Raw genomic sequence first — 24,367 nt, 5'->3', positions numbered from 1 at the left:
TTTACATCATTATTTATTTTTGTAAAATGTATGCATTTTCACCTTATCATCCTCATAAAATTCCCAACACCCTTGTTTTGATCCTACTCTCTTCTCCCCAGTGTCATCACGTTCGTAATATGATCTTGTCAAACCTCCTCAAGGCTACTTTCCCAGTCCCAGCTCTTTTTCCCAATTTTATTTTTGAGAGGGCAAGAAACAGTTCTTGGGAAACCTGTCCCTTCCAGGGATTCTGGTAATTTTGAACCACTTCGAGTCTAATAAGGGGGAACACAACACAAAACACACACAACAAACACAGCCAGTCAGCACACCACAGGGAATGCATCACACTGCTATAAACCCCTTCTAATAAAGTGCACAAAAACCAGAACATCTAAAACACAGACAAACATGGATTTTGCTTGGTAACAATCATACATAACACATGACATTACACATATAAGCTGTATCACTTACATGCAACACACACCATCACACCCCTTATGGTCCCCAACCACAACACATCCCCCAGTCTGCATGCACATCATCAATACTGCTGAGTGCTGCGTGGAAAATCTCTTATTTCACAGCTCTGTGCTGAAGCTACTAGATACTGCAGATCATTAGTGGAAGATGCCAGCACAAACACATGATCTTGTGGGACTTGCATGCTCATGAGGAAGGCTGAAAGCAAGCAAGATAAATAAACACTCAGTGATCAGTGTAATGGAAACAAAATAGCCTGGGAGAAGGTTTGCACCTGGGATTTTAAATAGGAAGTCACACTAGTCTTGGTTGAGGGGAGTGCTAAAGAACTTGAGGAAAAACACTTTAGGGATGTGGGGTGATGGTCCCCACAAAGTTATCACTATGACTACAGGCCTATTAGGGATTCAAGTGATCTCTCCCACACCAATTCTTTGAGATCTAACAAACTAGACTCCCCATTATGAGGTAAGCACCCCCAGGTGCTGCTCCCACTGTTCGCCTAGCAGTCTCACCACATCCACATCACACACATCACCTGAAACACTGGACTCTCCCACTTAGGGCACATGTCTCTGAAGGCTCTACTGCATCCCATGCCCTCTCAGCTCTGAGCGCTGCATGATCCCCTCCTTCACACAGCAGGTGCCAGGGGCAGTTGTCACAGGACAGACGCTATCATGAGCTTGTCTTTCTCTGGCTCTGTTGTGTGTGGGTGGTTGATCCCCTTTGGGTCCCTCATCTCCTTTCCTGGTCCTCTAACAAGACAACTCGGGATGAGATGTGCCTGTGCAGAGTCTCATCCATGACAGTGACGGTGGAGGCAGATGCCAGGAGTCATCATGGTAACAGGGACCTCTGTCTGTGAATCTGATGCCTCAAGAGGGCCTCTCCCTTCCCATGAGGTGCCTGCCCCACGCGCTGTGTCAGGTCATGATGAGATTTTAATTTGTTCCCTCTGTTGTTGCTCTGCAGGAAGGGTGCTGTTCCTACCAGGCCTCCAGTCAGGATTCCTGAGTATAAAACTTCTGGCATTTTAAGAAGTCTCCTGTCCCATCTGTCTGGACCCGCCCCACAGCAGTTTCATTTCTGAGTTGACTCTAGTCAGAGGAACTTCCCTTCCAGGAATTTGGACATTGAGGTGCACAGTGACTAACAGCCACGTTGTGACTGACTGTCGTGTGAGGAGGAATGCAAAAGTCCAGGCCAAGGTTTGCTCTGGGGTGGACTGATTTCTCTATGTGAGTGTGTGTGTGTGTGTGTGGTGGGCGGTGGGTGGCAATAAGGAGCACACCCACTGTGAAAATAATCAGGACTTTGCTTTCTATCTCTCTCTCCCTCTGCTTTCTCTTTGGAGATCCATGCCACATCAGAGATCAGGTGTGAGGTGAGCGAAGGGCAGGCACTTGGGGTTCAGAGGAAGGGCATCCCCAGGAACACAACCCAGACATAAGGAAGGCTGGTGTAGCCCCTGGGAGAAATCCCCTCTGTGGGAGAGCAGTCTGCAGAGACGTGCTCTGGCTCCGAGGGCTAGTCCTGAAAATAGGGGAAATAATCTATCCAGTTCCTTGGGTTGGATCTGCTTTTAGTCCAGGCCTGGGAGTGCAGAGGAATGTCTCTCACTTCCTCCCTCAGCACTTCCCCACACACTCCCAGCAAGGGGAGGGCAGCAGGGCTGGGAGCCTGAGCAGCTGCCGCTGTGGGGAAGGGCAGACCCTCTGCTCTGGCCCCTGCTCCTCTGTCTCCAGCTTTCAGTCCTCACTGGTGGACACTGGGGGTCTAGGATAAGGAGCCCACAATGGACAGGCCTTGCCCTCTGCTTCCTGCCTTCCCACATCCTGGTTCTGCAAATTCCCTCTGCCTCAGGCACCCTGACCTTGTCCTGGGAGACCTGTCCTCCTCTGGAGGGAGACAGTCACCTCCTTGTGCCCAGGGCCCCTGCTCCCAGCACCAACTCCTTCTCTACCACTGTCTCCAGCTCTCCTGTCTCAGTGTTGTCTCCATGAAAACTGGATTAAGCTTTCTTTGAGCTTTGTGGGGTCCAGAGAACCAGACATGGGGGTGTGAGGAGAGTCAAGTGTCACTGACCCCATGCATTCTGGTCCCAAACCATTCCCCTCTGTTACTACCAGGAAAAGAAGTAATTCAGAAGTTGGGGCTGACTCCTCCGAAGTTCATTTGACACAGAGAGACTATCACTCTCCCTCCCTTACTTCTCTTGTCTCCTACAACTTTTGCTAGCAAACCTGTCTGCTTCACTATTTCTGCTAGTACCTGATAAGAACACTTTCTGCCGTGAGCAAATGTTCTTTACTTGGATATTCTGGGACCATTGGCAGGTATGTCTCCAGAGAGAAGACTTCAACACTTGGGCAGGCTCAGAGGCTCAGGTGAAGCTTAATCCTTAACTCAGAAAATCCTGTCTGATTAATCTCTGCCTATAGACACTCAGTAGAACTTTCAGGAAGAGACATGGCCTCAGTCCCAGCCCCAGCGATCGGAAGATGGGAGGAAGCCATGTCCTCCACTACCAGCAGCTGATGACAGAACCTGTGAGCATCTACTGTGGGCACAGCTTCTGCTGCAGATGCATAATCAGCTACTTGTGCGTTAATTGTGTTGATGGGTTCCTGTCCCTTGAGAGCAACATCATTTCAAAGGGAAAGTCTCTGCCAAAATCTGCTGGAAAACCTCACTGAGAGCATCAAGGAGCTGGATAATGAGAGGCTGTGTGAGGAACATGGGGAGCAGCTACACCTATTTTGTGTGAGCCCTCCCCCCAACACAGAGGACACAGCACAGCTCTAGCGGAGGACATATGTCCAGGCTACAAGGTAAGTGAGTGGCCACACCTTTCAGCAAGTACTTCCTCTTATGTTGCACATTTTGATTCAAATTAGTCTGAACACCAAGATTGTGACCCTAAAAATGTTTCCATCATACTTTTTTCTGAATAGTAGTTTATTATATCCCAGTGAGTCAGGTCCTGATGATCTATGCCAAACTTCAAGGTTGGTCAGAACCCATTCCTGTAGGAACTTCCTGTAATGAACTTCTCCTGGACAATACATTGTACTCTTTGCCAACCTGCCTCATTCATGGCCTCCCCTCGAATACATAATTGGAGACACCACAACATGCAAGTGTGTAGGACATAATGTGAAATCCCAGAAGTCAGAACCACAGCCAACAGTCTACAAGGAGTAAGAAAAGGAACACAGGATGACTCATGTCCCTTTGTGTGGGAGGTGAGCTGCGCACCAAGAGGTGTGAATGGGTGTGGGGGAGACTGCCCAGAAGTGAGTACTGACAGGAAAATGTAAATAACCATGTTGGAGAAAAAACAGGATTCCACTCAGGCTGACCAACTGTCACGGCAGCTTGCCTGACATTCCAGTACCTTCTCGGGGGTATGTGATGGGACAGGCAGGTGAGGGCATAAGAAATGAAATCAAGGAAAGAACTTGAGTGTCACTCTGAGTCTACTGGTCCATAGTTGGGATTTATTTGTGGAGGGAAAGATCAGGCTGACATTAAAAGAACATTCTGCGTGCACAAAATAAACATCAAGGAGTAAAATCAAAGTTAGTCCTCTAAGAAAGGGAGATGGAAACAGGCTATAGCAAGGATTATGAAGGAGAGTTGAAAGATTTAGAAAGAATCCATGAGTGATGAAGACTTCAGAGAGGTTCAGGCACCTCCAAATTTTCTCACTAGTAGCTCTGAGTAAGGCTGCCCTGTGCTGTGGAGGAATGAGGAAGCGGGATTCCTTCCTCCTCTGTCCTGTTGACATTTGAAGGAAACATCCCCAGTCTGGGGCTCTGTGTCCCCTCATCCTTGAGGTGCCTGTGTCTTGTGTGACGGTTCTGGATCCTGTGTCAGGGCGTGTCAGTCCTGAGCACCATCAGAGCACTCACCTCCCCCTGTAACCCCATGAGCAGCTCATCATTGTGATGGGGCAGATCCCATAACTTGCCCACCAAGTAGTAAAAAATAAAGCAACACAAGGTGATGGACGTAGCCTCAGGAGTCAGACTGCGGTGGTCAAAATTTAGTGAGTTTCACATGAAGCACTGGGCTCTCCCCTCATTGGGGACATGTCTCTGGAGACTCTACTCTCAGCCCTGTGCTCTGTGTGATCCCTCCTTCACACAGCAGATGTCAAGGGGCAGTTGTCACAGAAACACCCTGTCATGAGCTTGTCTTTATCGACCTGCTGCTCTGTGGGGTGGTTGATCTGCTGTGGGGTCCCTCATCTCCTTTCCTGGTCTTTTGACTGAAAACAGGGGATGAGCTTTGCCCGGTGCTGAGTCTCATCCACGACAGTGATGGTGGACGGAGAGGCAGAAGTCATTGTGGGATCAGGGACCCAGGGGCACATTCTCCCTATGTCTGTGAGCTGGATGCCTCAGGAGGGGTGTCCTGTCCCCGTGAGGGGTCTGCTCCCCTGACTGTCCCAGGCCACATCACCATGAGATTTTAAATAGTCCCCTCTTGTTACTCTGAGAGAAGTGTACTGTTCCTACCAAGCTCCTCCCTGTCAGGATATGCAAATGTGCAACCTGTGGTATATTGACATGTTTCATTCCTCATCTACCTGGACCTGCCCCGCATCAGTTTCATTTCTGAGTTGACTCTAGTCAGAAGAACTTTCCTTCCAGGAATATGAAAATGGAGCTGCAGAGCGACTGGCAGCGATTTTTTGACTGACTGTCCTGTGAGGAGGAGTGAAATTGTCCAGGCCAAGGTTTGCTCTGGGGTGTTCTGTGATGTCTGTTTTTGTGTGGTGGGAGCAATAAGAGGAGCTCAGCCAAGTCAAATTGGTCAGGACTTGCTTTCTAGCTCTCTCTCCCTCTGCTCTCTCTTTCAAGACTCCATTTCATGTCTCAGATCAGGGTGTGAGGGAGTGAAGGGCAGGCCTTGGGGTTCAGAGGATGGGCATCCCCAGGAGCACAACCCCAGGCATAAGGAAGTCTGGTGCAGCCCCTGGGAGAAATCACCTCCGTGGGAGAGCAGTCTGCAGAGACGTGCTCTGGCTCCGAGGGCTAGTCCTGAAAATAGGGGGAAATAATCTATCCAGTTCTTGGGTTGGATCTGCTTTTAGTCCAGGCCCTGGGAGTGCAAGGAAAGGTCTCTACTTCCTCCCTCAGCACCTCCCCACACACTCCCAGCAAGGAGAGGGCAGCAGGGCTGGGAGCCTGAGCAGCTGCCGCTGTGGGGAAGGGCAGACCCTCTGCTCTGGTCCCTGCTCCTCTGTCTCCAGCTCTCAGTCCTCACTGGTGGACACTGGCGGGTCCAAGACAGGAGCCCACAATGGACAGGCCTTGCCCTCTGCTTCCTGCCTTCCCACATCCTGGTTCTGCAAATTCCCTCTGCCTCAGGCACCCTGACCTTGTCCTGAGAGACCTGTCCTCCCCTGGAGGGAGACTGTCACCTCCCTTGTGCCCAGGGACTCTGCTCCCAGCACCAACACCTTCTCTACCACTCTCTCCAGCTCTCCTGCCTCAGTGTGGGCTCCATGGGAACTTGAATAACCTGGAGCCCCTTTTACTTTGTGGGTCCAGAGAACCAGACATGGGGGTGTGAGGAGAGTCAAGGGTGATTGTTCCCATGGACTCTGCTCCCCAACCGTTCACCTCAATGTTGCTAGCAGGACAAGGAAGTAAATCAGGGCCGACTCCTCCCGAAGCTCATTAGACATGGAGAGAGTTTCACTCTCCCTCCTGAGTTCTCTTCTCCCCTGCCAATTTGTGAGCCACCTCTTTCCTTTTCTAGCTCTGTTAGTACCCAACACTGTCACTGTCTCCCATGATGGAATATTCTGTACAGGGATATCCTGGGAGCATTCTCAGATGTTAAGCATTTAATTATGGCTGGTGAGACTGAAACACTGAATTTAAATGTGACTGAATTTTAATCTAAACTGAAGTGGGCAAATATGACTGGGATCACCCTATTCTGCCACAGAGGAACAGGCGAGGCATCTTTCACATTGCATCCATTTCTCTCTCCAGAGAGAAGACTTCAACACCTGTGCAGGCGCAGAGGCTCAGGTGAGGCTTCTGTCCTTCATTCTGGAAAATCCTGCCTACTTCATCTCTGCCTCTAACCTGATATTGGAGCTTTTCAGGAAGGGCCATGGCCTCAGCCACAGCTATCCAGAAGATGAGGAGGGAAGCCACGTGCTCCATCTGCTTGGAGCTGATGACAGAGCCTGTGAGCATTGACTGTGGGCACAGCTTCTGCTGCCTTTGCATAGAGGGCATCCTTGAGAACTCACAAGGGACATCATCCCTGAGCGAGCCCCAATGTCCCCTGTGCAGGGCACCATTTCAAAGGGAGAGTCTCAGATCCAACAAGCAACTGGAAAACATCATTCAAATCATTCAAACTCTCAAGGAGAGCGCCTCCCCTGGTGACACAGCGGTTGAGTGCCTTGCTGTGAAGCTGTCCACAGCCTCTGCAGCTTTGGTTCGATCCCCAGCCACTGGAGAGGGTCCCACAAAAAAAAAAAAAAAAAAAAAAAAACTAAAAAAAAACTACCTCTCAAGGAGATAGACAGTGAGGGTCTGTGTGAGGAGCATGGGGAGCGGCTCCACTTGTACTGTAAGGACGACGGGCAGCTCATCTGCTGGCGCTGTGAGTGCTCCCCCCAACACAGAGGACACCGCACGGCTCTAGTGGAGGACGTGTATCCAGGCTACAAGGTGAGTAGCCAGAGTCTTTAGAAAGGACTGCCTCTCAGGTTGCACATTGTCACTCCAATCAGTTGTAGTGAAAACCATTATCCTGACCCTAAAATAAATTTGTACCATATAATTTTCCTGAAATAGTTTATTACACATCCATGTTGAATTTATTACATGTCCACCCCGTGTCCATCCTGACCTTCAAGGTTGAGCAGAATCCTTTCCTGTAAGAATTTTCTGTAATGAGCTTCTCCTGGACAATAGATTTTGCTCTTTGCCACACCGGCCTCGGTCATGGCCTCACCTCGAATATTTAATTGGAGACACCACAGCTTGCAAGAGCACAGGAAAGAATCTGAAACCCCAGGGGTCAGAACCACGCCTTTTAGTTAGCCACAGTGTAAGGAGTGAGGAAGGAACACAGGACACCTGATGTCCTTTGGTGTGGGTGGCGAGGGGCAGGAATGAGTGTAGGGGAGACTGCCCAGAAGTGAGTCCAGAAGGACACATACAAAGTAACTGTGTGTGGAGAAGAGTGAGGATTCCAACTCAGGGGGACCCGTGTCACGAGAGCTGACCTGACTACCTAGTACCTGGTCAGGGGGTGTGTGATCTGAAGTGCAGATGAGGCCGTGAGAAAGGAAATTAAGGCGGAACCTTGGTATTTCTCAGAGTCTAAATCCTGGTCCAAAGTTGGGATTTTATTTGTGGAGGGAAAGATCAGTTTGACATTTAGAAAATATTCTGGGTGCACAAAATAAACATCAAGGAGTAAATTCAAAGTTAGTCCTCTAAGAAGAAGGGATGGAAACAGGTTTTAGCAAGGGTTAAGAAGGACAGTTAAAGGATTTAGAAATAATTGGTGAGTGATGTAGCCTTGAGAGGTTCAGGCACCTCCCACGTTTCTCACACAATAGCTGCTAAAGTGAAGCTCCCTGTGCTGTGCAGGAATGAGGAAGCAGGATTCCTTCCTCCTCTGCCCTGTTGACATTTGAAGGAAACATCCCCAGTGTGGGGCTCTGTGTTCCCTCACCCCTGAGGTGCCTGTGTCTTGTGTGAAGGTTCTGGATCCTGTGTCAGGGCGTGTCAGTCCTGAGCACCATCAGCCCACTCACCTCCCCCTGTAACCCCATGAGCAGCTCATCCCTGTAATGGGGCAGATCCCATAACTTGCCCACCAATAGTTTAAAAAAAGCAACAAAAGGTGATGGACGTGGCCTCAAGAGTCAGACTGCAGAGGTCGAAATATAGTAAGAGTTTCAGTTCTTACTAGATGGAAACTGGGAGTGACTTAGTTATTGCCTTCATGACTTGGTTTCCCCATCTCTCAACAGAGACTGAAAATGTGAGAAACTGTGTGACAAGTAACCCTGGAGATAGGTATGGAAACTAATCACTGTAAGTTGACATCATGGCAGTTCTTCAGGTGACAGCAGAGCTCCCCACCCAAGAACTGGTTCTGTAACTGGGCTCACCTTCCTGACTCACTGTAACATGTTTGAAGTTCCACGTGTTTCAAACATTCGTATTATGATTGGTCCAGCACATTATTTTATAAAATGTACTTTTAGATGATTATAATCTTGTACTATATGTAGCATGTCCCTGGCAGACTGCAGTCATGTAAATAACTCAGTCTATGGTCCACAGATGAGCTGGGAATCACAGATCGCCTACAGCACAGAAAGATGTTACAATCCTGCCACTGCCCAGGGCCACTGAGGGCATGAGTTACGTTAATGCCCTTATGTTGCTTCTTCTCAAAGCCAAAGCACTCAAAAATATATTCAATGTTATTGCATGTCTTGGAGGTCTGGATATTTCTAGGTGCCAAATGACAGTTGTGAAAAGGACAAGCCATAACTCAACCAAATTTTCCTTCAGGAAAAGCTACAGGAGATTGTGACAAAACTGAAGCGAAATGAAGCCTTCTGTCAGTGGCGAGATTTTCTCATAAAAGAAAAAATAAGAAAATGGGAGGTAAGAATTTTATTTTCTTAATCTCAGTGTAGAATTTAGGCGTATGGTGACGGGAAAAGTATTCATTGATGATTTATTCTCATTAAAAAAGACCAAACTGTGGAAACCCAAAGAATAGGCCTTTTTCTTTAATATTTGTCATTAGTTGTCTTTATCTGGGAGAATTTTCCTTTGCTTTGTGTTTCTATGAATAGTGATTTATTAGGTGTCCTAATACCTCAGTCAGGAGAATCAAAAAAGTTGTGCTCCTTACTTTTCAAGTTTTCAATGACTGATATTACCTCCTGTCTGAAGATCATGAACTCACCTGGACACATTTACCACAGCACAGGGTCTGACCCTCTACATTCCTGGTTCCAATATCAGCTTTAGGGAATACACATACAAGGACCAGTGCAGGAGACAATCCCAAAACTCAAGCCTGTGAGACTGTTGATGAGGATAGAGCTCTGCAAGAACTTACACACTTGCACTGCAGCCTGTGGGTCTCTAAGACAATGTTCATGGCTGACCAGCCCCTGCAGGATCAGAGACACATTCTTTTATGGAAATATGGATGTAATCCATCCCTTAATAATCAAATTTATGAGTCTTTTCCTTTTCAGGGTTTCTTCCCACATTTGTTCTATTCTTTGTAGATGTGCATAGGTGAAATTTAAACTCCTCCTATCCTCATGTTAAAATCCTCAGAAGTTTGGAGAGCCTTGCTAGGAACTGGCAAGTGGAGATCCCTGTCACTGTAGCATTGCAACTGCCTCTGTCTCCCCTTCTGGAATCTCAGGTAGTGGGGAGAACTCCTGTTGCTACCCACCATATAGGAAACCCTGTCAGTGCCACAACATCTACCACAACACCACAGTCACTGAAGCTCTGTGTGACTTGAGAAAGCACCCATGGGAATTACACTCTGTCCTCCCCAGAGAAAATTGAGTGTTTTTCTCTCACTGTTTTTCTTAGTCTCATCCATAAGGATGATAACTGAGTCCTGGCTTAAGGCAATAATATTTCTGGTAACTATCCAGACCTCCCCTGTTGAAATCATAGATTCCTACCAGTCTGATGTCTTCAATTCAGAATCATGTATATTCACTACAAGCCTTCATTTGAAGAAATCCTCCCCACCGCCGCCCGGCACACACACATAGATAGCTTCTTACATCCCCACTAACACTTGGTTTTCTCTTACAAATGATAAGTTCTTTGATCTTGGCAAATTTCATGATTCTGCGACTCCTACCCTCTCCTTCTTTTATCTCTGGGATGAGATGAAGGAAACTGAGCAGGTGCCAACAGAGCTAGGACCAGCTTTCCCTCATCTGAGTGTCTGCCTCTTGGGCTGGAGTCTGCAGAGGGAGCTCGACACTTTTTGAGCTCCAGGGCCCAGGGGAAAATGACCCACAGAAGCTCAGCAAACTTTTCTGGTTGTTTGTGCTAAATACACATTACCTGACATTGCCATTTTTCTCATTTCTAACGGAAGAGCCCAGTGCATTGTTTTGTTTTTTTTTTCAGCAGTTGGCACTCTCTATCTGCAGAACTTTTTCAGCTTTCGAACCAGAAACTCTAGGTCTGTTAACAATAAACTCTATTGCTCCCTCCTCCCCGCTCCTGGCAGCCAACATTCTGCTACTTGTTTCTCAAATTGACTAGGGACCTCAATGAGAAGACTCATTCAGTCTTTCCTTTTTGCTCTTTGGCTCATGTTCTTCTCCATATATCTTCATGATACATCCAGTTGGGCACATGTCACGGCTTTCTTTCCTCCTGTGGGTGAGCAGATTTGCACTGTGTCTCGATCCCAACTGTGTTTACTGACTCACCATAGAGGTATGTTTGGTTTGTTTCCCCCTTTTCTGCCTACTTTCTTGATTCTAGAAGAACATACAGCTTAGGAGACAAGAAATCCAGTCTGAGTTTAGGAATCTCCACAACTTCCTCGATGAGGAGGAGAGGGCTTATCTATGGAGACTGGAGAAAGAGAAAGAGCAGATGCTGAGGAGACTGCAGAAGATGAAGCCATTGTGGTAAAGAAGAGCTCTGAACTTAAGAGCCTCATCCTGGAATTAGAGAAGAAATGTCAAGAATCAGCCCAGAATTTGCTGCAGGTAAGAGAGGCTGAGAACTTCTAGGAAAGAAAGGAGGTGTCATCTGTTCCTGACTATTGAGTGGAGAATGACGAGGGAGCCTGGGGAGATTTCTGAGACCTGTCTACTTCACTTAATTGTGGCACTGAAATTAAAGAAACATTCTTTAAAATCTATATACATGTCTGCTGGCAGCCTTTCAGGTCCAGGGGTCGCATGTGAATCAGAAATTTAAACTATCTCTGGGTATGATCTGGAGGCTTCCTGTTTTATGGACCCTACCTAACCCTCTGGCCATTTATTTGCCCTTGTCAACTGTATAAGGAACCACCCTTTCTAACCATCTCTTGAAAATGACTGGTGGTATAGAGTGGGGCAGCTGAAATAAATAACTTTTTCCTGATTCACTTATTGTCTTGGGTCATTAGCTCTTACAGGACCTGCTTTTAGCTGCCTGAAGATTCCAGCAGGTGAACATAAATGCCTGGACTCCAGCTGCTACTGCAGGACTGGTAGTTACACTCTGAGGGGGAGGATATAACATGACAGCACACTCAGCAGGTGACACCTGCTGCCTCTCCCTCATTGGCCCAGTGGCAGGTTCTGGGCATGGATTCCCCACTGAGGACCTTTGTCATCAGTGATCTCTGATATGGGCTCCTCAGAAAGAAATTAGGTCACTTAGAGCAAAAGGTAACATGATCAAGTCCCTGAGGGCACAGGCTACTGTGAATGCAGTCTCCATGACTCCCCATGAGCCTGAGCAAGTGCGATCACACACTCACACACACTGGCAGGGACTATCCTAGGGGACTGGGATTGGAATCATTCTACCTGGGTATGTGTGGGTGTGTAAGTCTGGGTCACTCTACTTCCTGGGGTGCAGTGTTCACAGCATGTAACCCCACATGTCGAGTGACATGACATACTGATTTTCCCACACTCACCTTCTGTCTTTGTTTTCACTGTAGGGTGTGAAAGACACATTGAAAAGGTAAGTCTGTCTGAACACATGGTTAAGGGGAAGTGAGGATTTGTGGGGTCCAGAGCTGAATGGAATGTCCACTGCAGAAAGTCTGTTGTCTGTTTATTCTAGGCATTCAGATGTGAAGCTGGAAATACCAGAGATCCACTCTCTGGACCTTCAAACTGTGTGCAATGTTTCTGAGCTTTACTTTGACTTGAAGAAAATGCTAAAGAGCTACCAAGGTATGTGAAGGAAATAACTGCCTTCATGCTTCACAGGAAAGGCCCCTTCAGTGGTAGCCAATCTTCCTACCTGTCTTGCTCAGACTCCTAGGTGGAGAGGTAGCTGAGCTGTTTCCAGTGGGGTCAGAAACACGCTCCCTTGGGTGTAGACAGGGAAGTGGCAAACTGTTACCTCTTCAGGCTCTTCAAATTCCTCCTCTCCCGTTGATTTGCTGTATCAACCAGGCCAACCACTACCTCATTTTCCCATTCTGAAAAATAAACAAATATGAACAGATCTTGATTCAGTGAGTTTTCATGAAAATTCAATGCAACAGCAGGTGTAAAGTGTTTAGAACAATCTGCACCATAATGTTTATGTCATTAAACATTCAGTGAAATTTAAGAAAGATAGATCAGTATTCAGGACTAAGGAGAAAATGGATTATGATGCCATAAATATTTGAATCTTAATGAAAGCCAGTATTACCAGTTCCAAAACCATGATTCTTATTTAGTACTTGCTATGTTCCACATGTCCACAATTAGAAAATTCAAACTAAATTGTTTTAATAATTTTTTGGCTGTAAAATCTGAATGAAGTTGAACTCATTCTCTATGGTTATAAGAATATTCAGTCGCTTAAAATAACACATATTATCTCACAGTTTTTTGGTTCAGATATGTATGGCTCACATTACCTAGGACTTATGGTTAGGACCTTACAGAGCGCAACAAATGTGTTGGCTGGGCTGGGCTCCGATCTGGAGGCTAGACTGGGGAATAATCCACTTCCAAGCTGCCTCTGATAGTGGGCAGCATTCACCTCTTATGATTATAGAACTTATGACCCTGGCTTCTTTCTGACTATTGAAGAGATGCTGTCATCATCTTCTAGAACACTAACAGCCCTAGAAGGCACCCCCAAGTGATTGTATGGCAAGACCATTATGTCTTCAAATAAACTCAAGGATATGACTTCCACTTATTGGTTATTTACCAAATACCAGGAATGTCTCCAAGCACTAGGCATCCATTAGCTCCTTCAATCCTCCCCACCATATTGTTCAGGTGTGATGATTTCCTACTATAGTATGCAGTCTCAGTGACTCACAGAGCTAAAAGAACTGGGCTGCACTTGAATCCAGGATGGTTATACTGAAGTGAACTGTCTTCTCAGCAAATAAAATGTATTTTTCTCTTTTATCAGCCAGTGTGACTCTGGACCCAGACACAGCTCATCGTGAACTAATTCTGTCTGAGGATCGGAGACATGTGACCCGTGGCAGCCCCCAGGAGAAGCATCTCAGTTTTAGGAGATTCCATGCCTTACCCTGTGTCCTGGGCTTTGAGGGCTTCACCTCAGGAAGACATTACTTTGAAGTGGATGTGGGAGAAGGATCTGGGTGGGCCTTAGGAGTTTGTCTGGAAAATGTGCAGAGGGACAGGGACATGACCCCAGAGCCTCAGTCTGGATTCTGGGCCATCAGACTCTGCCAGGAGAATGGCTACATGGCCCTTACTTCTCCACCAACTTCTCTTACATTGAAGGAGCGGCCCCTGCTGGTGGGGTTCTTCTGGACTGTGAGGCTGGACTTGTGTCCTTTTACAACATGAACACGGGCTCCCACATCTTCACCTTCCCAAGGGCCTCCTTCTCTGGTACTCTTCAGCCTTATTTCCTGGTTAATCATTCTTCTCCTTTATTCCTCCCTCCACCGCTGGAGTTATTTTAAGAACAGTCTCTTTTGTTTAACCATTATAGAAATATAATGTGAGTTCTACCGGCAAAGAATTTTTGTCTTTTTCCCTTTCTGCTCTTTCCCCTAACCAAGAACGGTGCTGAGTTCTCAGAGGACACTTAATGAGTGTGCAATGACTGAGTGGATACAGCCACTGTATAGACACACAGAAGCTCAGCCTGACCTGCGGGGAAGCAAGAGCACAGCCGTGATCATGCATCACCCTCTCCATCGCGGGTTCAGATCTCTGATTTCCAAGGGTCCTGGTCTGACCAGCAGGGTGACCAGACATCTGGAGGGCTGAGTGCTCCCATTGTGTTTGATACCAGCAGAGTCTCCCGTGGAGATGAGGGGAAGCTGCATTGTATCTGTCAGCTGCAGAGAAGAACAGGACACCAAAATAACATTTCTTTTCACAACTGACATGATGGTGACATTAACTGAGAGAATCATTATTATGAAGCAAATTTACTTTTAGTAGAACTGAAATTTTATGAAGAGATTATTTAGTCAAACTGAGGACTGGGCTCAGGAGACCAGCATCAGATTTCTTTGTGACTGACTGGTCACTCACCTGAAGTTTTGGGCCCAGGATTATACGCAGAAATTACATGTACAGAAAGAGAACATACTGTTTTTTCTAACCCTAGCAAAAAGACATCTAATGAATTTCCAACAATGGTATTAACTAAAAGAGGTTTGTTCCTGTCAACCTCAGTTAACTGATAAAGGGGAAATATTGTTCCCACTTCACAACCACCACTTTATTCCACACAGCTTGTGGAGCAGCAGCTCTGTGTGTTTGGGAAGATGTGAGGACAGGGGTTACTGAATATCTCATCCTGACATGTACATGCCTTGTCCTCCCTCTTTGGCATAAAAATTATTTGGGGCCAAAGGCAGTTGTGTAAAAAAAATGTACAAGAGAAGCTCTTGGTCCTCCCCTTGTTTGCCAAAGAGGAAATAGATAGAAATTAATTAGCAGAGACACATCTACACCCTGAGGCAGCACTACAGGCATCCACATAAGGAGCAGGTAACACTAGCCCTTGTCTTCCATCACTTGGCCCATATCTTTTCCTGCCCATCATTCCCCACCTAGAAATTCATCTCTCTTTACCTGTCACTTCTCTAAGAATCTACTGCTCATTAGTTAGCTTCTCCGTGAGCTTTAGTTCTAAACACCACCTGTGTCCCTAGTCTCCGAGTTCCTGGGAGTAATAGGGGTGCACGTGCATCCAGGAAAACTTTCTGCTTCTCCTTCCTCTTCTGCTGCTACCCCATTCACACCACGTCTCTTCACTCTGCTCTCCTGATGTGAGCGATTTGTCCATATACCTGAGTGTCTCACAATCCAATTCAAATCTGATATAATGGAGTTCCAACAGAGCCCCCGGCCCCCAGGATATGGGCTCAGTGCCACACAGTCTCCAACCCCACCCTGACCTCACTCCTGTCACAAGCCCACATTGTCACCTGTGCTTCTGACTAACTGGCTATGAATCAAAGGGACTTTGACTTACTCCTCCGGTTCATTCATTTGCTAGAAAAGTTCACAGAACTGAAGGAGATACTGGGTTGTTGGAAACGTCATAATGCGTTTTTGCAGCAGATGGCCCTAGAAAATATGTCATGACTTTTCCAACACCCCAGTACTTTCCTAACTACCTTACTGTTCCACGTGGTGGTGACTATGGGAGCACCTTCTTGTTCAAATTCTGAGAAGATGCATCAGAGCTCCTGGGAGTGTGAGACGGGGCCTCCCATTCCCCTAGAAGCTTCTCCCCACACCCAGGTGCCAGGTCTATCAGAGTCACAATTCCGTTGTTACTCGCTCTCTCTTCTTTGCCCCAAAAGAGGCTCCACACCTCAGATTCTGGAGAACTGATTCTCACATCCACCATTCCTAGCCTAGACTAGACCCTCGGGCCCCTGGCATCACCAACCAGAAGAGGAGTCTGTGCACTAGCTTTCGGGGACTTCCAACATGGAAAGGAATTATCAGACCCCAGATTGGACATGCAGAAAACACTGAAGGTCCTTCTCCTGAGAAAGTCCCTTCACCAGGCACAAAGAGACAAAGAGATGACTGTTCAGGAAAAGAGATGATGTGTTGGTGAACATGTGGTTAAGGGAATATGCTAAGGCCTTTGAGTTTATCCTGAGTTGCTTATGACAAGGACACTGAGCCAATGTGTCCAATTCTCAGATGCGGGTGTCGCCTCGTCACTCCAGGCCCCAGGCAGGGGCTCGAGGCTGCAGACTGCTCCTTCCCGCTGACTTGTATCTCAGCTGTCCTCCCCTTTGTCTCTGCCCTCCCAGACCTGGACTCTCTGAGCATGATGGAAATGTGTGGGGTTGGCTGTTTTCTCATGTTGCCACCACGCTGAGTGCCTGTTTTAGTGAGATGCACATGCTTGTTCTGATGAAGACACTACATGGAGATTAAAATTAGTTTTCCACCTTCCAACGCAGAGCCTGACTTATATCCAATTTCTGATTTTACTTCTAAGAGGACAAGGGACATCACCCATCTGGGCCTCAGTTTGCTAAAGTGTGATATTGGGGCTGTGTTCTCAGGTGGTTGTGAGAAGTGCTCAGGCACAAAGCTCGAGCCATAAAACAAGACATGGTCCTCTGCAAGGGGTTAATTCTTATAAAGACTGAAAAGCACATCCACTTGTGTCACTTGCTAAGGAGGAATTCTTGGGCCACTGTTATTTAATCTCTGTGAAAATCCCAGGTAATTTGCTCCCTTCTTTCAGCCTCCATTTATCCAAAAAAGATGGAACTTCAGTTCAGAAGTGACAGAGAAAAACATTCCTTACTGGGTTGGACTGAGTCCAGATTGGAGGGTCTGGATTCTTGCATCTACTCTGACCATCTGGGATGCTGTCTGATAACACAGTGACACTCAGCCTGGGCCACACATATTAAAAATGATGTGAAGGGGCACCAGGCAGAGGACTGCCATCCAGTGGTGCTTCCACAGGGGCATCTAAGAGTCTCTTTTCTCCTGAAGGGTGACCACGGTCACGTCTTTCTCTTTATCCAGGACCACATGAGCATCCCAGAGAGTTGTAGGGATGACCTGAGTACGCACCTTTCACTGAGCACCCCCTTCACTCCTGTGCTTGGTCCTAGAGCATTCAGGGTTCCACCCCTACTCTGGCCTCTCCCCTGTACCCCTTGTAGTTAGGAGGTGCCTGTACCACAAATGTGGGTGGGTGGCATGAGATGTTGGACTGTTGTCCAACTGTGGGGAGCCCCTCTTCCATATTCGAGATCTCTTGGTCCCGGAATGAAGTCCAGCTTCCATGAGATCCATGAACTGGCGAGGGCTGTTACCTATGAGGATGCAGGGGATTGAGGTTATGGACTGACCCTATCGTTGTCAGCAATGTAGTTCTGGAAAAAGACTAAAGTTTTAAAAGGACATGGTCACAAATTTGTCTATCTCTGATAAAGATGCTTGGCTTATTTGCTCATCTCTAAGATCAATTATTAATCAGATGTGCACAGATGAGAAGCAAGGGCACAGGGACAGGGGCTGGTAGAAACAGGCCCAGTGTCCTTTCACCTGACTGGTACTCACCCTTCTTCACTAGAGCCACTGAGGACAGCACGCTGAGGACTGAGCCTGCAGGGTGTTCAACGACGCTTTCTCCATCCTGCTGAATGAGAGGTCTCTTGAGAAAGGGGCTGATCCCTGGAATTTGGTCACGAAAATGGAGACTCCTTTCTGGCTTGGCGGGAGAATGAAGAGGTGAAGGGAAAGAAGTGAATCCCTTGGTAAGACAGGAGGCAGGTCTGCCCTGAAAATAGAGGGGGACACAGAATTTGGGGATCCTTGGAGCCAGCTGAGCCAGAGAATCCCCCCCTCCAGCCTGTAGCTGTGGTCTGCAGTTACTGGGCTCTCCTGTGAAAGCCTTCTAATGGAAAACACAAAAGTAATGTAATGTAAATCTGCATGTTTAAACCCCAGAGCAAAAGTGTTATTTTGTTATATTTGGTTCAGATTTTTTTGCTAAATAATGTGGATGTTGGCAGGTTGATGTTGGGGTGAGAATATGGGTAGAGAAGGAGTTGGTTACAGGTGGTGCGGGATATTTCCTGAATGGAGCCTGTATGAATTTTAGGAGGCAAGGAGCAAAAAGAACAAATAAGGTTATCATTAGTATCATCCCCAAGAGTGGGAGGAGCCATGAGATTGTAGGATTGGAGTTAGAGCCCCCTCTTTCCCATTGTAGTCTTTGCGTAATTTGTTTAAGGCTTCCACATTTTGTTCTACAATGCCTGATTCATTAATGCAGTAACACGCATTTGGGCAATATCCTGCACCACCTTTAACCAACTCCTTCTCCACCCGTATTCTTGCACCTACATAGACCTTTCAATTAGGATTCTCACATTCAAGGTGGTCAAGCCCTTAAAACCATTTTTTTTAAAGATGTATTTATTCATTTTATATAAGAACCAGGGTACAGGCTAGATGTGCAGGAGGGTGAGAGGAATCATCAGAGACAGAGCAGGAAACAGAACAGGCAGACAATGAAATACATTGCTGAGGTGAGACAGGAGAGGTCTGCTGCCATCAGGTGGGACCCCATGCCAGCCAGCCGGATCGAACCAGCACTGCAGAGGCTGTTGACATCTTCAAAGGGAGGCGCTCAACTGCCTGCACCACCAGGGGAGGCCCCCTTAAAACCATTTTCATCACAGTCTAGAATATTGATCTATCTTTCTTGCACTGCTGAGAGTTTAACGAAATGTTAATAAACATTAGGTTGTAGACACTGTTCTAAACACTACATACATTGATGCTGTTAAATGTCATGATATGTGAGGGAAGTGAAATCTTTTATGCTGTCATTTTCAGATTGGGAGAATGAGCAGGTGATCAGCCTGGGAGAGGTGGAATTTGAAGAGCCCGAATTGTTTACCAGGAAGCTACACCCTGCCTACCCAGGAGGGAGAGAGCTCTAGCTCCACTGAGAACAGCTAAACAGCGTCTCTGTCTCTGAGTCTACCGAGGGACAGCTGCTGAGTTGGTGACCACCAAAGTGGCATTTTACATGAAGCATGAAGGGAACTGTTGACTTCACACACCTCGGAAGCACCTTAACATTTACTTCACATCAAAGTAAAGCTCAGGAACATGGCACACATTTGAGGCTCCAAAGAGAAGGTCTCTGGCAATTCCAGTTTCACATCTGAATTCCTACAAGAAACAGGGAACATTCCATTCAGCTCTGGGTAGCCACACAACCGCCCACATCCTCACACTCCCACATTTTACAGACTCACCTGTTTAATGTGTCTTTCACATGATACAGTGAAAACGAAGACAAATGTGAGTGCGGCAAAATCTGTATTTCATCTCAATTTACACAAGGGGTTACTTGCTTTGTACACTCTACCCAAGGAAGCAGAGTGACCCAGCCTGAGACACCCACGCATACCTAGGTAGAACAATTTCCATCCCTGTCCCCTAGGATAGTCCCTGCCAGTGTGTGTGAGTGTGTGATCGCACTTGCTCACGCTTGTGGGGAGTCGTGGAATCTGTATTCACATTAGCCCATGACCTTAGGGAAGAGGCCAGGAGCAAGATTGTGTGACCTTCTGTTACTAATGATGCAATTTCCTTCTCAGGAGCCAGTATTAGCCCATATTACCTTTGTCACTTATGACAAAGGTCCTCAGTGGGGAATCAATGACCAGGCCCTGGCTCTGGGCCACTGAGGCACAGGCAGCAGGTGTCACCTGCTGAAGGCGCTGTCACACTACATCCTCACCCTCACAGTGCAACCACCAGTCCTGCAATAGCTACTGGAGTCCAGGCATTGATGTTCACCCTCTGGAAGCTCCAGGCAGCTGAAATGAGGTTCCCTAAGAGCACATGGACCAAGACAGTTGATTCAGGAGAAGGTTATCATTCATTTTGGCTGCCCCACTCTATACCACCAGTCATTTTCAAGAGATGGTGAGAAGGTTCCATGAACAACTGACAAGGGTGAATAAATGGGATGAAGGTTATTCTGAGGTTCTATATGGCCAAAAACACACATTTACCCAGAGAAGCTAGTTTCTGATTCACATACTGTCACTGTGATACCTGCACAGGCCAGCAGATGACATTGATATGGATCTTTTCTTTGGTTCCCAAAAGGGGAGGTTTATAATAAAAAGGGAGAGAAGAATAAAGGACACTTGCATAGACAGAAATAGGCAAAAGAGCTTGCTGGAGACCCACTCAAACTAAATGTCATGTCAGGAGTCCCCAAAAGGAGAGGACAGTTTTGGCAAAAACTTGGGGGGGCTGAGGGGAAGTGGAGTGAGGTAGATGAGGTAGTGAGGAGACACTGACACTCTCTCTGGTGCAAATATCTCCTGCTGAGGGTTTCAGCAGGCACTTTATTTATACCTTAAGGCTAGCAGTGAGATCACATCAACATAAGCATCAAAGCAAAACAGAGACAATCACTACAGATTTTCTCATGAACATACAGAGACCCTCTTAATCTCATACTACATATGATTAGAGAAAAACAACAGGGACAATTACTGTCCTCGGTACAACTCATTTTCTAGCATAATCAATTGTCTAAGACAGTACAATGTTCAGTAACAATCAATCATCCTGTCAAGCCTTCCTAATTTCGTAGTGGGCATGAAAGTCCATTGTTATGCTTTATTACTAAAATCACCCCATTCCCTAGCAGTCAATTAATCTAGCCTATCTATCAATTACTTCAAAGTGATCTAAAGTAACTCATCAATACTGTTTAATTCTACAACAGTCTAACTTTTAACCAGAAATACCTAACCTCCACACAACCTACAAACTGTTAACCTTTCACATACACCAGGACATGTACTGTTGCCACAAACACACCCCCCAGGTAAGGCTATGGTTTCCAAGCATAGTTGGTTCAGGGCAGCTTGTTCTCCCTAGTTCTCAGGGCCAGAACATTTCTATTCTAACTATATCTTTAACAATTTTTACTTCTTTTGTGATAGTTTATGCACAAGAACAATAAGCCAATTGTCACCTGGGTCTGAATTAGGTTTTCACAAGCCAATTTATAACTAACTTACTTATGTATTAACCAAGAACAAACAGGAGAGCATTAGGAGGTATTGTCATGGAGACTTCCTAGTTCAGATTTTCTGGGAAGTGCAGGACTCCCCTCTTCTCGGGAGTCTCCCCCAATGCCCAGACCTTGTCAAGAGACAGCATGGGTAGCACAGCCTACAGCATTTCCCCCTTTTTTGTTTTTGGCCAACAAGAGATGCTGCTGCTATAGTCTTAAACATTTATTTCTTTAAATACTGACTGAGGCAGAGAGGACTCACCAAACTTCTCAGGCTCCCTCAAAAGAACTTCTCCTCTCAAGAGATCAGAAACCGATACCTTTCTTTCCTCCAAGTTCATATACTCCCTCATCTGCAGCAAATTCTGGGCCGAGCCCTGACATTTCTTCCCTAGTTCCAGGAGGAGGCTCTCCAGTTCATGGCTCTGATAGTCCAGACTGGCTTCACTGTCCTGCAGTCTCCCCAGCAGCTGCTCTTTCTCTTTCTCCAGTCTCCATAGATAAGCCCTCTTCCTCTTCATCGAGGAAGTTGTGGAGATTCCTAAACTCAGACTGGATTTCTTTTCTCCGAAGATCTATGTTCTCCTAGAACCTAGAAAGTAGGCAGAAAAGGGGGAAACAAACAAAACCTACTTCTATGGTGAGTCAGTAAACACAGGTGGGACCGAGACACAGTGCAAATCTGCTCACCCACAGGAGGAAAGCAAACTGTGACACGTGTCCAAGTGGACATACACTGATGATTCATGCAGAAGGACATAAGCCAAAGAGCAAAAGAGAAAGACCCTATGAGTCTTCTCATATGTGGGCCCTCGTCAAATTGAGAAACAAGAAGTAGAATGGTGGCCCCCAAGCTGGAAGGAGGGAAAATGGAGTTATTGTTCATGGACATAGAGTTTCCATTTCAAATGCTGAAAAAGTTCTGCAGATGGAGGGTGGTGATGGCTGCAAAGCAACTAAATGCATTTCATGCCACTGGACTGAATGCTTAGAAATGACCTAAAGGCTGGCAATCTGATGTGGAAAGGTCATCACAAAGCAACAGCCATATGGTCTACTTCCTTCTTCTTCAGCCACAATGCAGAAGAAGAAGGTCACGGAATGCTAAATAGGAGAATAATGGAATTTGGCCAACCCAAGTAACTTATCATTTATGAAGATATAACCAAGCACTGTGGGTAAGTAACACACTATATATATGTTCTGAGGGAATTTCTTCAACAAAAGGCTTATAGTGAATATAACCAATACTGAATTTAAGTCATCAAGCTTATAGGAGAGTCTATAATACTAAATATGGGGAAGCCTGAGGAGTTACCAGATATATTATAGCACTTACCCAGGATACATTTTTCATTTCTATGTGTAACACTTACAAAAATTGGGAGACTCAGTTTTCATTTGTGGCATATGGAATTGCAATTTGCATTGGTGCTTTCTCAATTCCCACAGTGCTTTAGTGACAGTGATATTGTGGCAGATGGAGCATTGATTAGGATGCAGTGGAACTTTTTTAAAAAGATTTATTTATTTATGCATACAAGAACTGGGGTACAGGCCAGAGGTGGAGGGTGAGAGGAATCACCAGAGACAGAGTGGGGAGCAGAACAGGCAGAGTGACTTAAATACTCAGCAGAAGAGAGCATCGGGTGCCCTGTGTGTCACCTCCCTGGCCAGGGATAGAACTCATGCTGCAGTGGCTGTGAATAGCTTTATCATCTGAGACTTATATCCTTGTACCTCCAGGGAAGCCCTGAAGTGGAACTTTTTGTAGGATACATGGGACAGCTGGACTCTGGCATTGACATGGTTTCCTTATGTGGTTTGTAGCAACAGAAGTTCTCCCTATGACCTAATATTCCAGAAATGAGGAGACAGAGGCAGTTGTAAACCTACAGTGTAGGGAATCTTTATGTGTCATTTCCAAATACGGTCCTGCAACTTCCAAGGATCTCAAAATGAGGGATGGAAGAGTCAAGTTTCACATCCACTCACAAAGGAGCAGGGTCAAGTTGGGAAGAGAAACTGAAAGAGGCAAAATGGCTCACACATCTGGGGAATTTGGTTACTAAATCATGAATTACATCCGTATCCATAAAAGAATGTGTCTCTGATCCTGCAGATGCTGGATAGCCACGGACACTGTCTTAGAGACCCACAATCTGCAGTGCATGCATGTGTAAGTTTTGCAGAGCTCTATCCTCATCACAACCTCACAAGCTTGAGTTATGGGAAGGTCTTTTGCACTGGTCCTGTTATTTGTATTCCCTAACACAAATACCCTTCCAGTATTGGAACTGGAAGGTAGGGTGTCTGACCCTGTACTCTGGTAAATGTGCACAGGTGCCTTCATGATCTTCAGACAGGAGGTAATTTAAAATGTGAAGCCCATTGAAGATAAGGGGCACAACAGGTTGTTTCTTCTGACTAAGATAATGGAACACCTAGAAAGTTACTACTGCAAGGCTAAAGAAAGTAAAAGGAAATTCTCCTAGATTAGACAACTAATTATTATTAAAAAACTGGCATATTCTTTGGGGTTCAGCAGTTTGTACTGGTTTAATGAGAATAAATAAAATCAATGAATATTATGCCCAGTCATGTCCTATACATGAATTCAGGATGAAAAACAGTTGTGATCACTAAACCCAAATTCTTACCTCCCATTCAATTATTTGCTCTTTCGTGAACAACTTTGCAGAGGTCTTACACTCCCTTCAGTTTTGTCACAATGTCTTGGAGCTTTTCCTGCAGGAAAAATTGTGTGAGATCTGGCTATTCCATTTCAAAATCTTCATATGGTACTTATGGGGAATCCCAGCCTCCAAACATACAATAACATTGAATATATTTTTGAGAGACTTTACACTTTGAGAGGAAGCAACATGAGGGCAGTAGGATAAGTCATTCCCTAGGAGTCCCTGAACAGTGGTTAGGGTTGTAATATCTTTCTGTGCTGTGAATGTGGAGGCTTAGGAAAGGAGCAGTAACCTGTCCAAGGGGCCCTCACTGGAAGGTGTAGGAGATGTAATTCCCAGCTCCCAGTTCCCAGTGTTGAACTTTAGACTGTAAATTTGTTGTAATAATTGCTAGATTGAATTCACCGTGTTAAAAAGGAGGGC

The 24,367-nt window shown here is 46.1% G+C and overlaps 1 long non-coding RNA gene and 1 pseudogene across 1 annotated transcript; one reads left to right on the top strand and one right to left on the bottom strand.

Annotated features, from left to right (window-relative positions):
- The first annotated feature begins 6,546 nt into the window (after window positions 1–6,546).
- LOC119253531 (E3 ubiquitin-protein ligase TRIM38-like) lies at window positions 6,547–14,145 on the top strand (annotated as a pseudogene).
- Window positions 14,146–14,508: 363 nt separating this feature from the next.
- Window positions 14,509–23,988, bottom strand: LOC119251742 (uncharacterized). Its single transcript, XR_005126595.2, has 4 exons — window positions 23,906–23,988; window positions 19,261–19,372; window positions 17,747–17,966; window positions 14,509–14,526 (listed from the first exon to the last, which is right to left on the bottom strand). It is a non-coding gene; the product is annotated as an uncharacterized LOC119251742 (long non-coding RNA).
- Between the last annotated feature and the right edge of the window lie 379 nt (window positions 23,989–24,367).

This window comes from Talpa occidentalis, unplaced genomic scaffold (genome assembly GCF_014898055.3).
Source record: "Talpa occidentalis isolate TD23 unplaced genomic scaffold, MPIMG_talOcc4v2.1 talOcc4.2, whole genome shotgun sequence".
In the NCBI taxonomy this organism is placed as follows: domain Eukaryota; kingdom Metazoa; phylum Chordata; class Mammalia; order Eulipotyphla; family Talpidae; genus Talpa; species Talpa occidentalis.
Note: the sequence above shows the minus strand (reverse complement) of the source record. Positions and strands in the feature narration are given on the sequence as shown.